The sequence below is a fragment of the Zeus faber genome, assembly GCF_960531495.2.
Source record: "Zeus faber genome assembly, chromosome: 5".
NCBI lineage: Eukaryota > Metazoa > Chordata > Actinopteri > Zeiformes > Zeidae > Zeus > Zeus faber.
Genome location: NC_137192.1, coordinates 20,419,473 through 20,436,112, shown reverse-complemented (window position 1 = coordinate 20,436,112; position 16,640 = coordinate 20,419,473). Strand labels below are relative to the sequence as shown.

At 43.1% G+C, this 16,640-nt stretch overlaps 1 protein-coding gene across 1 annotated transcript in view; it reads right to left on the bottom strand.

Moving 5' to 3' along the window:
* Nucleotides 1-16,640, bottom strand: part of asic1b (acid-sensing (proton-gated) ion channel 1b) — a gene marked incomplete at both ends in the record, with an annotated part of 171,324 nt that overhangs the window by 152,649 nt on the left and 2,035 nt on the right. The window lies entirely within an intron of this gene.

Genomic DNA, 16,640 nt, shown 5'->3' with positions numbered 1-16,640 from the left:
CTCTCTCTCTAAATGGACAATTTATTTCATTCCTAGAAGGACAATCTTAAAGCGTCTTTGTTCGGAAGTTATAAACCTGTTCACGTGACTTCTTCTTTTGGTTTTGTTTTGTTTCTGACGCTTTAACCGGAGGTTCCTGTCTGCTTGTTTATGGGTGCTTATTGTCCTGTTTGTGTTGTCTGTCTGTAATAGATTTTTAACCTCAACTAGACTCATCTAGTTAAATAAAGGTGACAAAAAACAACAACCCTAATTTACCTCATTTACCTAATTTAAGCTCTCTCTCTCTCTCTCTCTCTCTCTCTCTCTCTCTCTCTCTCTCTCTCTCTCTCTCTCTCTCTCCCCTTCGCACCCTCTGATTATGTTTTATGGTATCGATTATGTTTTATTTGTTTATTTTTGAGGATTGGAGGCCGTGGCTCTATTGTTAATCTTTGTTATTTTCTTCCTTTTTAGTAGTTTCGGGAGAAGCACTGGAGCCGACAGCCCAATGCCTGCTCAGTCCAGCGGATGCTTCTCCTCCTTTTTGGTCTGTTGGGCCAGACCTCCTGAACTCTCAAGACTTCCTGTTTTTGTTCATGGGAGTTTTGTTTTGAGTAAAATTCTCCATAATTTTACCGGTTTTGGTGTATATGTTTGTGGAAAACGAGGGGGTGTGGTTGAGCCACAGGTTGCAGGTGACGGCGCTACCTTTTTCTTTTTGCCAGCCAGTCTTCTTGTTGTTAATTATTAATAAAGACTCAGGCCATGTCAGCGCCCCACTGCCAGAAAGACCTGACAGGGGCCGAATTCACACAAGGATTGTGCAAATAACAAAAAAAAGCGAGCATCTCATTCACAAAGCGCCCGCAAACTGGGAAATGCAAATAGCGTCTCGGTGCGCCGGTGCTATTTGCACATATTTAAATGAGGTACCACTCATACATTTGGTGCAAAATTGGCCCATTTCTATGCAAATGTGCCTCGTTGGAAAAAGGCGCTGGCGCTGGCGCTGGTGCTGGGTTCGCATGGAACGCGGGAGACGCCATAAAGTCACTTTCTGAATGGCACAGAGGAGCAAGGGGGAGGTACCACGGAAAAATCCTGATGATATGTTGCTATGGTGATGTACAAAGACTCTAATAAAATATATTAAACTACATAATTTTGTATCTCTTATTATATATAATAATTTTAGTAATGCATGTAGCTTTAAAAATGCAGCTAACCTACTTAAGAACTTCATATTTTATTGCAAACTTCAATGAATGTAAAATTCCCTCCAAAATGTATTGTCATTCATCGTTGGTTAACTTTACACGAGCAGGCTATAAAGTATCATATTCCTCTCCAAGCAGGTTTGACAATGGATTATTTTGTATTATGGAAATATTTATGGATATTGAAATGCGGTTTCAAGAGAGAGAGATCTGTTTCCTGGTCGTGATCAGTGATCTGTTAACTTAGTGGTTAATGGCTGATCACCTGGTTTGCACTGACAATAGAAGCCCTTCTTTTCTTTTTTTTTATTATTCATATTTTATCATATAATTTTTTTCATTATATTATATATTATATAAGTAAAAATCTGGACTTTATCGGACCAACTGTGCCACACAAGACCACCACGTCCAAATCCTCCATCTGCTTCCTCCCTACAATCACCAAACAGCCTCCATGCAATTAATGAATATAAAAATCTCCGGCAGCCGCAGAAGAGATGCACAGTACAGTTGGATCCTCGCCCACATAACATCCGGCTGTAATGCTGTCGCCGAGGACGGCAGAAAGTTAAAATATTTTAACTTGGACGCCAAATGCCGTGTACCATTGCCGTTTGCCATTTAGTGTGAAATTATTACCGTCTGCAGAGACCTAGTGGAAACTGCGCAGAAACCATAAAATACATTTAAAAAAAGGGCAGCACTCATCTTCAGAGAGTTGGTGCAATTTAAGTGAATTTCTAAGTGGTGTCATGCCCAGACTTTCCAGTGATCTGTAAATAATATTTTGACATTATTATTATTATAACTAAAATTACTGTCCGAAGGTACTGATGCCTTGAACGGGGCAGTCCATGGCGGTTTCCAAATCTCACTCCAAAAGTAACTTGACACTGTGAATAATTCATTGTGTAACGAGGAACCGTCTGCTTTAAAGGGATACACTTCCTTTCATCCGAAACCCTGTGACACAACGAGAACAGCAGGACAACAGGCTTCACAGATCAAGCCAATTACCAGAAGGCACCGAAGGACTAAAGGAGCCGAAGCAGTCTTCTCTGATTTTTGTTTCCCGGACCCCCCATGGCTGTGAAACAGCAGGAATTAGCAAATGGCTGGTTCAGTGACTGCGGGTCATTTTCACAGGAGAGTTACATTTTATGAAAGTCTAAGACTTTCATAAAAGACTTAATTAAATGTAAAAAATTATGTGTAACCACCATAATGCATCCTCTGAGGGAAGAACAATACTATTCTCGACTTTGAGGGACAAGAAATTACAAAATAAGAATTGTGGAAATTAAATAGGGGTAAATTGTTGTCTAGTTTGCGGAGCTTGGACAGCCCCTAGCGGCCACTGATGATAGTGGTCCTCATGACAGTAAGAAGAATCCACACGCGGTTATACACCAAGGCAGTCCGCCGATTGCAGCAATATGAAATGAATGCTGTGGGCGTGATATGGACTTCCTTCCATTATTTTAACATTTATTTTGGTGTGTGTTTTATCTTCTTGTATTTCAAGATTTATTTTGGTGTATGATCTTATCGTCGTTTGTGATTTTGTCTCCTTTTATTTCAAGATTCATTTGACAAAAACAAATTCAGAATCAGATTATAATTAGGGTTTTCAAGCCTCTCTTCCACGACGGACCGATAGGAAAACTTGCGACAACTCCTCGACCAATGGCCGTCAAAAGGGGATCACCTGCAGTTCCACCCTTCATAGGAAGTATAAACACTGAGATGCCATGTGTCTCGCCAGATCTCTTCTTCCCCAGGGACTCGGTTCCTTACAACCACTTTATTTACTTTTACCTTAACTGGCGCGTTGGTATGTTGCCTTTTTTTTTCCTTTGTCTTTTTTCAAACCACACAACTCTGCCAAATTGTAGAGGTCCTCAGAGACAATTTTATACTTTAAATTTCCCGTCTTGTACCGCAACTGGCGCGGAGCAGTACGCATGCCGGACCTCCCGTCAGGCCTTATTGATAAACCCCTCCGTTAATTAATACCTTATCTGGTGTCGTGTGACCACGCAACCCCTATAAACAAGCTTTTTTTGGATAAACCACCAATCCTGCGTTCGAACAGGCGCACCAGATTCTCCGAAAGTCCCAATTAGCCATTAACTTACCACACACCAAGCCCCGGAAGAGCCCGACCAAACAACCAGCGCTGCATCTCGCTGTTCTGGGCCCATCAATACTGGATGATTCACGACATTAATCGCGGCCAAGACGGGATCACCCCATTGGGAGCCGAATCATGGTAACCCAGGGGATTGCGATCCTGTGAGCCTGGACTCTGGTAAGGCTCATGAAAAAGTGGTGTTGGTGTGGGCACGGCAATTTCTTTATTTTTTCTATATTCAGTTTAGAGTGAATTAGTGGCACCTTTGGGAGTTTTCAAATGCAAGCAGTGCAATGCACTACGCCACCGTGCCCCCATCCATTATCAGTATCCAGAATTACCAAATGGAGAGACAGCAACCCTGAGGGATATCGCTGCCCGTGCAGCCATAAACTGACTTTTAATTTTAAATTTCTTATAACAAAATTGGTGGTGCTCAACTAAACTAAACTATAAATGTTACGTAAAGGTCCTCATCACGCTACAATTGTACAAAAAAGGGAGTAGTTATAGGGAATAGCAATAAAGGGGTCAAACTTGGCATTGAATCACAGATGGCATCGAACCTCATAAGACCATGGACAGCTTCGGAGTGGAGTGGTGCAGTGCCTCCGTGATCCGGTACCTGTCATTGGGATTTTAAAATAATGGAAATTGTCCCTTTGTCTCCCGGGAGGTTTGGACCGAGCTGGCCCTACACCTGCACCGACTGCAGTGGCCCAGCACCCGGAGGCAGCACCACAGCACCACCACTGTCTCCGGAAGGCAGGAGTGCCAAGGGGAGGAGGAGGTACCAGAGCACAGGCAACCGACAGCCGTCCCGTCGCTGCCAAGCGGGAGCCGGCAGGAGACCAGCCTTGCATCCGGCCCCAGGACCCACATGGGTTTTGCCAGGTCCGGAGGAGAATGTCCAGAGGTCCGCTGTGTCCGCCCCCAGGTCCCAGGCCGGGCAGGAGCCCAGCCTATTCCAGAGCCTCAGAAAAGAATGTACAGGGTTCCCCTGTGTCTGCCCCCAAGATTTACGCAAGGTTTGGCCGGACCCCGGCCCCTACCGATGGCCTGGAGGCGAATGACCGGGGCTCGGTTGGGCTCCTCTGACCCATGAGATGCCCCTTTCCTTTCCCACACAGCTCTTAATACCTCGCAAAGTGGTAAGGACCATTTGTGGTCACACAGGGAGCTGGGGAGGTCGATTAGGAGGTAGAGCGGTCGGACAGGGCCAGGGTGACTTAAATTAACCTAAGTCACCACCCTAAAGGAGTGAAAGGAGCGGCTGTCTGTGTCTCTGACCATCGCAGTGATCGAGGGGGGTGAGTTCACGATCCCACCCCAGCCCTGTCCAATGACCATCTCTCGCCATGCTAGAGCACGGACATGGCGGGCGTTACAGCAGTGCTGTACCCCGGCCAGGTGTCCCTCATACACCCCCATGTGGAGACGACCTCGGGGTTAAAGGTAAGCTCCCAGCCATATCGCCTGCCCAGTTATAAATGCAAAGTCATGCAGGCAGAATTAAAGGCCATGCTGGACATGAGGGTGATAGAGGAGTCTACAAGGGACTGGTGTAGCCCCATAGTGCTGGTGGGTAAGGCTGATGGGTTGGTTCGGTTCTGTGTAAACTACCAAAAGGTAAACAAGGTGTAAAAGTTTGACGGCTACCCGATGCCTCAGGTGGACGAGCTACTAGACGGGTTAGGCACGCCTTAATTTTTTTACGACACTAGATTCCATTGACTGCAGATTCAAAGGAAAAATCACCTTTCTCTACTCCGCAGGGGTTGTACCAGTTTGTCACGCTTCAGTTCAGCTTGTCAGGAGACTCATGGACCGGGTTCTGCTTCCGCACACCGCATACGCTGCCGTCAACTTGGATGATGTAATCATTCACAGTGACAGCTGGGGGCCCGCATATGCAGCATGTGGGGGCAGTACTCAAGTCCCTGATGTGGGTGGGGCTCATGGCTAATCCAAAGAAGTGTGCAGTTTGGCGGAGGGAGGTATGGCATCTGGGGTACCACTTGGTTGGAGGACTGGTCCCACCCTAAATAGACAAAACCACTGCGGTCGCAACCAGTCCAAGGCCCAAGACAAAGAAAAGTCAAAGCAGTTCTTGGGGCTGGCCGGCTATTACAGGAGGTTTGTAGCCTACGTTAGGAGCTCACCAGCCCTTTGTCTGATTTAACTCGAAAAGGTGTGTCAGACCAGGTAGAGTGGACAGAGAAGTGCTGGCAGGTGTTTGATGACGTAAAATCACCTCTTTGTGGGAAGCCAGTGCTGGGTACACCTAACTTTTCTCTCCCTTTCTGCCTGCGGTCTGATGTGTCAGAGAGAGGGATGAGGGCAGTGTTGTCCCAGCAGGTTGAGGGCGCGGACTGGCCGATGCCGTACATCAGTCTGAAGCTCTCAGAGCTGGAGTCCAGGTACAGCACCGTGGAGAAGGAATGTCTGGCCATCAAGAGGGCAGTCGCTACCCTCTGGTACTACCTCCTGGGGTGCCCTTTCACCCTTTGTTCGGACCACGCTCCACTATAGTGGCTCCACTGCATGAAGAATACCAACATGTGGATCACCCGTTGGTACCCGGCTCAGGTGGTCTATAGGCTGGGGGCGCGGATGGTGTTCTCTGGGGGAGTGGCCAACAACACCAGATGTAAATAGACAGACATTAGGGCTGGAGAATACATTGATATAATTGATATCATGATATGAGACATGATATTGTCTGGAGGTTTGGTTATCGTAACATAGTGACATAGTTAAATGTTGTCTTTAAGGATGCATTACAGTTACAGTAAGTACTGCAACTTTCTGAACTTCATGTTTTTAATCAACAGCCATACCTGCTTGGTCGTAATATCCACATTACTAATGATTGTTAGGGTTAGGGTTAGTGATTGTGTTTCTTGTGATTAAATATCTTATTAAAGCCCCAAGTCATCCCCAAAATATTTAAAGACATCATTCATCCAAAAACGTTGTTATATAACATGTGATCTGCCAATTTGTATGTCCTCCTTTTGTTCTTATCATTCTGTTCTCTTCCCTCTTAATTAATTCTCTCCCTGCCTTTCTTCTTCCTGTTCTCCCTCTCTCTCTCTCTCTCTCTCTCTCTCTCTCTCTCTCTCTCGTCATAGACACTCACTCTTCTAAGGTATCGTGCTCTGGTTATTTGTGTTTCGTTATTGAAAATCAATATAAGAAAGAATACACTGCAAGTGCTGGTTGCGCTAATTACGCCCACAAGAACAGACAACTACAATTAGAGCTGCCAAAATAATATGTCAATGATATGATATTGCAGTTATTTCAATACATCGCAATCATTTTGTTTAAACATTAAGATTCCACAATCTAATTTAAGGGGCCTGTTAATACAATGTGAGAAATGTTGAAATGAATCGGATGCAAAGCTGACGCGTGTCATCAGTTGGGTCTCCCCAAATATTGAGTTGTTCAATGCCAATATAAAGCTCTTCTTCATAAGGTGAATGTGTATTATTACACTATCAAAGGCTGATACTAGTGGCACAAAATGGACAAAAAATAATTGTTTAATTTTTGGAAGACTATACATTGTCAACTAAAATGTTATGATCGCGACAGACCTACCTGCCCTCGACACTCAAGAAGCCATATACCTAGATCATGAAGTCAAATTTAATTTGTTTTTCATCTAGATTTATCTATTTTTTTTTTATGTTTTGACTCATACGCTTTCTTACCATATTGCTCTTTACACTCTGCCCCCTGCCCCTGAGTGCAACACATTAATAAAATATTACGCCTAAATAACCATGTCTTCATTTTGATGCCCTATACTTATTTTTTTATATGTTCGGCATAACGCTCTAGCGCAACACTGGATATAGAAAGCAAATGCCATTTAAATGTCAACTCAAAATTATCTGCAAGCCATTTCGTAAGTTCCATAACTAAGATATAATAGAATTTTAAATGGACTTACGTGAACATGTATTAATTGTGTTCCATATGGCTTTGTCTTGTATTTATTATCGCTCCCTCTTTGACAGTACCGACTGTGGTGGGCACCAGCCATGAGGCGCCCGTGATCGTCGGGCAAAACACTGTTCTAATTTTGGAGGTTATTTTAATTGTATTCCGTTTCCTTATGGAATGATAGAAGCACCGTGCGTATTCGGGACACTTTCGCCGTCACTGTATTTAACCGGGTACGTTTCACACTGCAACAATGGAAGGCGCATCGAGCACGCAAAAAAAATATTTGGCAATCAAATTTTGGCGATCAAATCCCCTCTATCACAACTCCACACAAATACCTAAAACACTGTATTTTTGTGCTTTTTCACTCGCCTTTCACGTATGTAGCCTTCAACCTGTGTTTCTATGTTCTTCGATTTAATTGCATTTACAATATTTATGTCATGCAGAATTTGCAGCCGACTTTTCCTGTAATTAACCCGGGTACTGTAACATGTTCAGGGGCAGACTATTGTAGATTTGTGTTCACACCTACCGTACGTCAAACCGTACCGGGGTTTGGATGCGGACTGCTGTTTATCGGCGGACCAGAGTTCGCTTGCATAGGGCGTTCATACATGTCAAGAGGTCCGAACTTAAGAAAACAGTCCGTCGGCGCACAGTAAACAAGGCTGGTGTAAAAGCTCCCAAGCTGTGAAAACAGCAGCGTAGCTGGTCTTGACAGTGCCAGAATGTGAGCAGCAACACTCCACCTCAATGCCAGTAGCTATTGAGTCTAAAAGGGCTTAGATAGTTTAAGTGAAAATGGGGTGAATATGATATCTACTGTGCTATGCAGAACAAATGTGAGATAATATCTTACCAAACAGCGCCAGCTTACAAAGCTCAGCAGATTTGACGTTTCCTTTAGAAAACATGTCCTTGTCCTCCCTCCCTGACCGAGACCCTCTCTATTGCTGGGTTGATACCCCTTTACTGCATATTGCATTAATCACAGTAAAGGCGCCTCATTGGCAATCAGTTTACCATTGAATTCACAAATGAAGAATTTACATATACCATCTGGTATCACACACGTCATACTTCTCTCTCTCATATCAATAATCACTTATTATTCATCTCACAGGTGCAACTGCACTTAACACACAAACCGAGCAGTGAGTGGTGACGACCGCAAACACACACCTACACACACACACGCAGTCAGTGGTGGCTGGAGAAATTCAGCCTCTGCATTTCTCCCATCACTGTTGTCCCTCCTCCAGGGGACAGCGGGTGGGCAGCCTTCAGTACATTGGTGCCCAGGGACCAATTCCAGGAGGTGGGTCCAAGTCGTGGTCAGGAACAGGACAGGAAAGTGTTCTGCATGTTTTTAATTTGGGTCCTTTTTTACATTGGAGGAGACCCACGTGAGCACAGGGAGAAAATGCAAACTCCACACTGAAAGGCCCCTAATCGAGATAACCCACCGGAGCACGGCATCAACAGCACCCCAGGGGGCAATCTAAGCCAGGACCTGTGTGTGTGTGTGTGTGTGTGTGTGTGTGTGTGTGTGTGTGTGTGTGTGTGTGTGTGTGTGTGTGAGAGACATGCAGTACATACATGCAGACCTACGCTCACAATATGTTAATACAGAGGAAGTGGATGCTGGTGAAGTAATTTATAGCCTTCTCTCCGCCTGTCAACCAACCATCATCCTCCAGCACCTGCACCCAGCCTCACGCAGACTAATTAACCTCCATTAATTACAGTGGCCTCACCTGAAGATAGGACGGCCTGTGGACGACCCCGACTCCACAGTGGGTTGTCGGCAGATACAAACATCCTAAACATCCGACCAATTGCTTCTATTAAACAGAAGTGACAGAGGCTGGTGAGCACAATTTATTTGACACACTCATTTATTATGCACTCTTCATAGAGTATCATGGTAGAGAGTCTCACACAGCAAGAGCAAGATTTCATGAATAATTTCTGCAAGGTTATCATGACATGGTAATCACACAGAATTTAAGTTTGAATGCTTAATGACCGGAATTTGTGAGACACTAACATTTTCTTGAGACCTTGACAACCCCAATCCACTTAAAGACGAGAATTGCAAGTGTCCTCCAAATGCAAAAATCATAGAATCGAGAATGCATTTTCCATTCAAATCAAGCATTTTACCATAAAAGCAGGCGTGGTTTTGTGGATATTCAAATAGAAGAAAGGCTCGATTGTCAAAAGGGAAAAAGTTATTATCACAAGGTTAGTTGAAAACTTTGCCGACGTCTTTTGTTGGGGATGAAAATTACGTGCTTTCCATTTTGGACTAAATATTAGGGTAGGGTGATACCTGCACTCCAGTTTCATTACAAGAACGCGCGCTCGGGCCTGTGCATGTTCTGCTGGAGCTACAGTGTTGTTTACCTGTCACAACGAGAACAAAATGAGGTATTCACTGAGTCACACGATATGCGGTGTGATTTGGAATGGGAAGTATAGCCTTTGCTCTCTGACGGGGCTTATCGTTTTCAGAGGTAGGTGGCAATCAGTTTGCACTTCACACTGAAAAGCGGTGGTGCGGCATGCACTGGCGGGGCAGATTGGCGCTATTGTTCTGTCCACAGATTCCTAACAGAGCGACCGAATATTATCATCAAACCACGGAGAAGGAGGTTGCACATCAAAGACCAGTCATGAAGCCACGGCGACTGAAGCGCCTATAAATTACAGCGGATTCATCCAGACAGTTCAACTTTTAATGACCAGTATTGTCTTGACTTTAGAAATGTGTTTTTCATCATGACCGTTTTTTTTTAATTTTTTATAAAATGATATTATATTATACCCTTGCTGATATAATTTGATGCCACAGGTTGTGACAACAAAGAAAATAATCTGTTTCATCTGACGATTTCTTGTGTCCTATTCATTTTGGTCCTGCCTTAATATTTCCTTGACTGTCCCTCCAGGAAATTGTGATCTTTGCAATCGCAATAATAAATGCAGATTCAATCAATCGCTGAAATATTTGATAGGGCTTCTCCACATTAAATGTCTAAATCAACGGACTGCTGAAACTTGTTGAATTTGATTCTTTATGTTGCGAGAACAAATAAGTACTTGAATATTACCAGTTATTTATAACTGGACTTACATTTCTAAAACCTATATTTTGTAGGTTTTCTCAACTCAAAATTGAAAATTTTTGGACCAAGTTTCAAGTTAAAAATTGAAGCAGTTTAAGTTGAGCCAATGATTCTTCTCAGGGTAGTTAAAGTGTAGTTGAATTTGTAGTAAAGTGAAAGATGTTGTTTTATTTATCCCATGTACAATTCTACTGTAATACTGTATATATATATATATAATAAATACAAAAAAACATAAAACCCTATATATATATATATATATATATATATATATATATAGGGTTTTATGTTTTTTTGTATTTTTTCTTCTAAATCTAATTTACTTGCTTTTTTGGTCGCAACAATCACAAATTAACTCTGAAATGAGCTGAAATTAGTATGTATGTCTCCACGTCACTCCCTTGTCTTTTATATTTGGATACTGTGCCATATAGTAATTAATCAACTTTTAAGAGACCAAAAGGTGCAATCAGCGCTGGTAGGGGGTTGTTTATTATTTTCTACTCTCACTCAATTTTAAATCAAATAAACTACACTGCAAACTTAATTATTCTATAAATGGAAAGGGAAAAAAAAATCAAGAAAGACTTTAGATAAAACTTTAACGTTGGGAAGTTAGGAACCAGCGCCCTCGATCCCTTTCATCTGCTTCACATTGTTGTGCGTTAGGAGCACGCAGCCTGTTGTGCCTGCGCTGTATTCCTAACTTAATTGAATTGTATCCCAAGCCTCCATCTTCTAAGCAACACAAAGCAGCCAGGAGGGCACTTAAGACGCTGCGCTCAGATCCACGAGTCAGAAGGCTTTAGCTGGAGCGGATACAATCACAATAATATGGGTGGATTTTTAATATTGCCCTGCCACTGCTCCCTAAAGCAATTGCTGCACGCTCACTATGTGAGGGTGGGGGAGTCCAAATTGGATTAGAGGCCACGGGCACTTTAATTTTCTGACGGAGAGTAAAACGAATGAAGGAGCATCTGCATGGTCTCACCACCTCAGGAAAGGAGGGAGCAAATATAAACAACTGCCGAGTTTCAGAGAGGCGACAACAGAAAGGTTGGGGTCGTTCAGCCTCTGCCTCCATTTCCGCCTCTCTTTGCGTTCTTGTATCCTTAAGTATGTGTTAATACTCGAGGCTGTGTGGCCAAACAATCCTAACGTCATGAAATTATCTTGGTTAATTATTCAATTACCACCTTAACCGCATTGTTTGGGTATTGTCCTTGAGAATTAATCGAACGCTTCGACTTTCCGTTGGCAGAATTATGAATTGCATTATAATGATGATTCACCTGCAATACCACTATTATGAAGCCCTTTTCAAGACAATGCAAATATGCAAACAATAGGAAAACATGGAAGTCCATGTTGTTGCAATTGTTTGCATATTTGCATGGAAATGATCCCCAAGATCAATATGCGGTCTCACGAACAAATAAAAAAAAACAGCTGCAAAGAAATTGGTATAATGTTACATAAAGTATGCAGATGCACTATGTGCAATATGTCACCATCCTAATAGCGTCACTAAATTACTTACTTATGTCTCCCTAATGGTAATCTTCTCTCTGACACAGAAAAATTGCACTTTATATGCAAATAAGCTCCTATCTATAAAAAAACGAAGCCCTTTCTGGATTAGTATTTTCAGCATCACAATGTCATCTAACCTTGTACACTCCGTAGCACTTTTCCACACCACTCTGATGGGATTCTGATTACACCAAGACACAGAGCTAAGATGAATGTAATGGGCAAAGATAACACACACATAAGGCTGTAGGGGAACTAATAACATGAACTAAAGGCACTGTTTTCCAGCGCGAAGCTTCTCGTTTGGAACCGGGATAGTGCCAGCGAAACTGCATCACTGGCTTTGATCAGCTAATCAAATGCTTTTATGGAAACGCACACTAGATAGTCACTGGCCATTTCAACATGGCCTTTGGGTTGATAATTACCATTTGACTGCTTTCACTACCTATAAAAAAAACAGAAAAACACTATTTACTTGCAATTTTCTGCACTGCTGAATGTAACTTCAACCCAGAGAGAAAAAAAAAAAACCACAGTGGAAAAGCAATTGATTTTTTCTGTTCAAAATGCACTGGAATGGAGCTTTGCCAAGCTCGGGTGACGGTGGCAGTAGCTTAACTCGTCTGCTGTCAGCTCCGCCGGTATGGCCGCCCTGAGCCGCTGGTTCTCCTAAAACAGTGGCAGATGCACGCTCATAGCCGCCGTTTTCATTAACGTGCCGCTGTTTTCATGCACCGCCCACGCCAACGCTTCTCGGAATCAGCGAGCTTCCTCTTCAACGTTTCACTTGAAGTTCTTTAAGCTCTGGCTCTCCCGTTTTCTTCTCTTCTCTTCTCTCTCTCTCTCTCTCTCTCTCTCTCACACCCTCACTCTTATCACCGGAGGTGTGGACTCGAATCATTGTAAACTTGGGACTCGGGTCACTTGCATTTACCGAAACCTTGAACTAAAATGCGATCGGCAAACAAAAAGGTGTTTTTGGTTGGGCTCGGTGGTCCCCCTCACGTTATGTCGTCGCAGCCTTTTAGCAGAGGGCAAAATGTTGTAGTAATCCATGAATGGTGCCGTTGCGCAATCTGAAATTCTCCTTCTCATACACAAGTTGGCGTTTAGAAAGTCGCAAACAAGGGACAGTGCTTTTTTTTTTTCCCTCTTCCGTGTTAAGCTCCGTGCGTTGTGATTGGTCCAGGAAGCGCCGCGCTCCTCCATGTTTGTTTACATTCGCTCCCACGTGCAGATTGCCTTAGACGTGGTGACTCCAAATGACCTCACACGTTGCGGTAAAGCAGTTCTGCCGCTGACCCATGTCGGTCATTGTTTGGCTTTTTTGACGACATCGAGATCAGCGGTTATGCAGCCGATGTCTCCTGATATTTATACGAGTATAACAACCAAAAAGACATTGACAATTTGTCCTGTACTTGTTTGTTTTACACTACTTTTAAGTTACTCACCAAAATAAGCGCAGAAGTTCGACAAGGCATTAAAAATCCATCCAAGTTATTTTACACTTGCGGATACACGGCTCTCCAAGCAGGAAGCCATGCTGCGTTCATGGGAAACTCGGAAAACAAATTTGTTTCAGAAGTGATGATGCTTTCACTCTAACTCGGAAAAAAAAAATTATTTTAATATCATCTTTTACATTTTCTTTTTATCAAAGAAGTTCTTCTATTTTTTTATTATTTATTTATTATAAGTTAAATGTTCTCAAATATAGAAACTTTATTAAAATATACGTTTTTCAAATTGATTAAAAAATGTTTGCACTTTGACAAAATATCAAACAAAAAAAGGGACTTGACTTGCCTTAACTGAGGACTCGACTTGACCTGACTTGACATAACCTGTGACTTGACTTGACTTGACCTGACTTGACTTGCCCAATGAAAAATGATTTGGAACTTGCTTGGGACTTGGACAAAATGACTTGAGACTTACTTGTAACTTGGATAAGAGGGACTTGGTCAAATGTCTGCTTATCACACCCAAAGAAGTTCTTTGCTAGGTAGGGGGACTCCGATACAACTTCTTGATGACCAATACTTATTCTGATCCGAACCTTCCGAAAAAATCGCCTTAATAATGGGTACCGATACAGCCATTTATGGAACTGTACAGGCCTTTAGCTTGAGCGAATTACCATAATGACTGACATAAAATCTTTTTTTTTTCCATTAGAGATATCTAACAGGCTTCTTCATGTCAAAAAAAGCTGAAAATCAAGTCACTGTTCTTTCATACTTGACATGTCTATATACCTCTTGCTATCAGATGTATTTTTTTTACTGAGGATATTCTATTACCAAGACGCTTTTTTCACCTGCACATTCCGGTATCAGCTGCTACCCGACACCGGAATCTCCAAGGGTCTGTCCCTATTTAGGAGACTGTTTTACACCTCCAGAGAAAGTCCTCTTCATTAATTCAAAGAGTGCATCATTGACCAAACACTAAACAACCACAGCGGCTGGGGATGTCAGGCCAACTGGATCAAAGAGGGCAAGAAGTACATGAGAAAGGGAGGAGAGAGTGTTTATCAGTGGGACAACATTGTAGCCTAACAAACAACTCTAATTACACGGGGATAAAGCCTTGTACATCAGCTTACAAGACACAAGTTAATTGCTTCTGCTTGTAGCCCCGTCCCTCTGTCTGATGTCCCCTCATTCCAAAGTCACTTTGGTTTAAGTGCCACTGCTTACACATTTAATTGCACTGTCTTCTTTTCCTCTCGCTCGTTTGAGAACTTTTGGATCATTTCACTTTGGCACGGCTCCGTATGTTGGGGCTCTGCCGGAGCGGCGCTGATAAATAAAAATAAAAAAAGCTATCTTCTTTGTGTGCGCACTTCAAAGGTGTGCCATTGCAGCTGTATCTGTACAAGTGCAGAGCAACAAACGCACATGGACTTCCTTTGGCTTTGAGAGACCGTAGCCCTTTGGCTTTGGAGATATACGACGTGAAACACAACAACTGGATCCTCAAGCAGCGCAATTCATTGCCTTTATGGAAGGCTATCACCAGTGATGTGAATGTGTGTCTATACAGTGGGCCCAGGGCTACATCATTCAGTAGGAAAACTGAGATTGTATTTGTGACATTCTCACATGTACCACCCAAGCACACTCCAACTTAGCCTTAGGCTGCAGAGCCCTCTGGATCAATACACTAAAAATAAACAAGTGATGTGTTCAAATACCATTTCAATGCGTTTGCGTGGATTGTTCCTCGTGTATATTCAGGGCTTTACCGCCAGAGCTGAGACCACCGAGAGTGGAGGGTGAACACCAGTGTTAATGCATCACATAAAAATACACACCCGACAATTAAATGCAAAGCACCTAAGGGGGGGAGCATAAATCGACAGCAAACAGATATAACAAACAGTACAACCACTGCTAAAAGGCAGCACACCGAACTTCCAACCTGAGATAATATTGGAAATCGCGCAGGAATAGTTTGCCCACGGATCGTCCCCCCAGTTTGTCCACAATGGAGAATTTAGATGGATCCACGCTAGCTCATTGCAAATTGTAGTATTATCATCACATTTCCTGGAAAAGAATGAGGTTGGGAATTTGGCCAAAAGGTATTTGCTTTAAAAAAAAAAAAGTAAAACCTTAACCGAAATGGCTTACGCATCAATTAGCTGACCTCACTTGAGCTCCAAAAGCACTTTACGGTGAAGTCACAGAGGGCGGAAAATGAGCGTGGGGAGGGCTTCTATAGGTTGAAACTGTCATCTAGGTTTCACTGCTGGCCACATCCCAATCATGATGTCATTGTGCCTCTTTGTGGGCAACCAAAGTGCCTAGTTGAAAGTTAAAAAAGTTATAAGAGGCAAACTCTCGCTTCCCGCCAGCGTTGAGTTGCTCTCCAATCCATTTTTCAACTAAATAACACTTAAAGGTACAGTGTGCAGAATTTACAGAACGGACTTGGCAAGATGTAATATAATATTCATGAGCACGTTTTAATTAGTGTATAATGAATGAAAATAAGAATCTTTGTGTTCTTGTTACCCTAGAATGAGCCGTTTTACCTATATAAGGAGCGGGTACGCTTCACGGAGGCCGCCATCTTGCACCGCCATGTTTCTTCTACAGTGGCCCAGAACGGACAAAACCAAACACTGGCTCTAGAGAGGCCGTTTCGCGTTTCTGGCGGGTTTCGCAGCCGCCTTCTATTCCACAGAGGCCGCCATGTTGCACTGCCAGTTGTTTGCGATCTACAACCTCACCGCGAGATGCCACTAAATTCTACACACTGCACCTTAAATGGCATACCAGTCTATAGTAGCAAATTCATATGTAACGTGGAGAAACTAAATTATAATGTATTTTGTATAAATAATAAATAATTATGTATAAATTTGTATGTTTCACTTGGTTTATTTGAATTCTCCATGGCCGTCCCTGTGACCTAACACACCTGCAGGCAGGAACTCTTTAGGGGAAGTTTAACACACAAATGACCAACGAGAGAGAGAGAGAGAGAGAGAGAGAAGAAGGCAGAAGAGCCTGACAAGCCTGCGCGGAGAACATCTGGAATCCGCCGCTGCCGCGGTCCGGTAGCACTGTCACAGGCGACACAGACAACTGCATGGCCGCTCACAATCACTCCACTAGCTTGTGCAGACACAGGAATCTTGGAAACTGTAAATTCTAA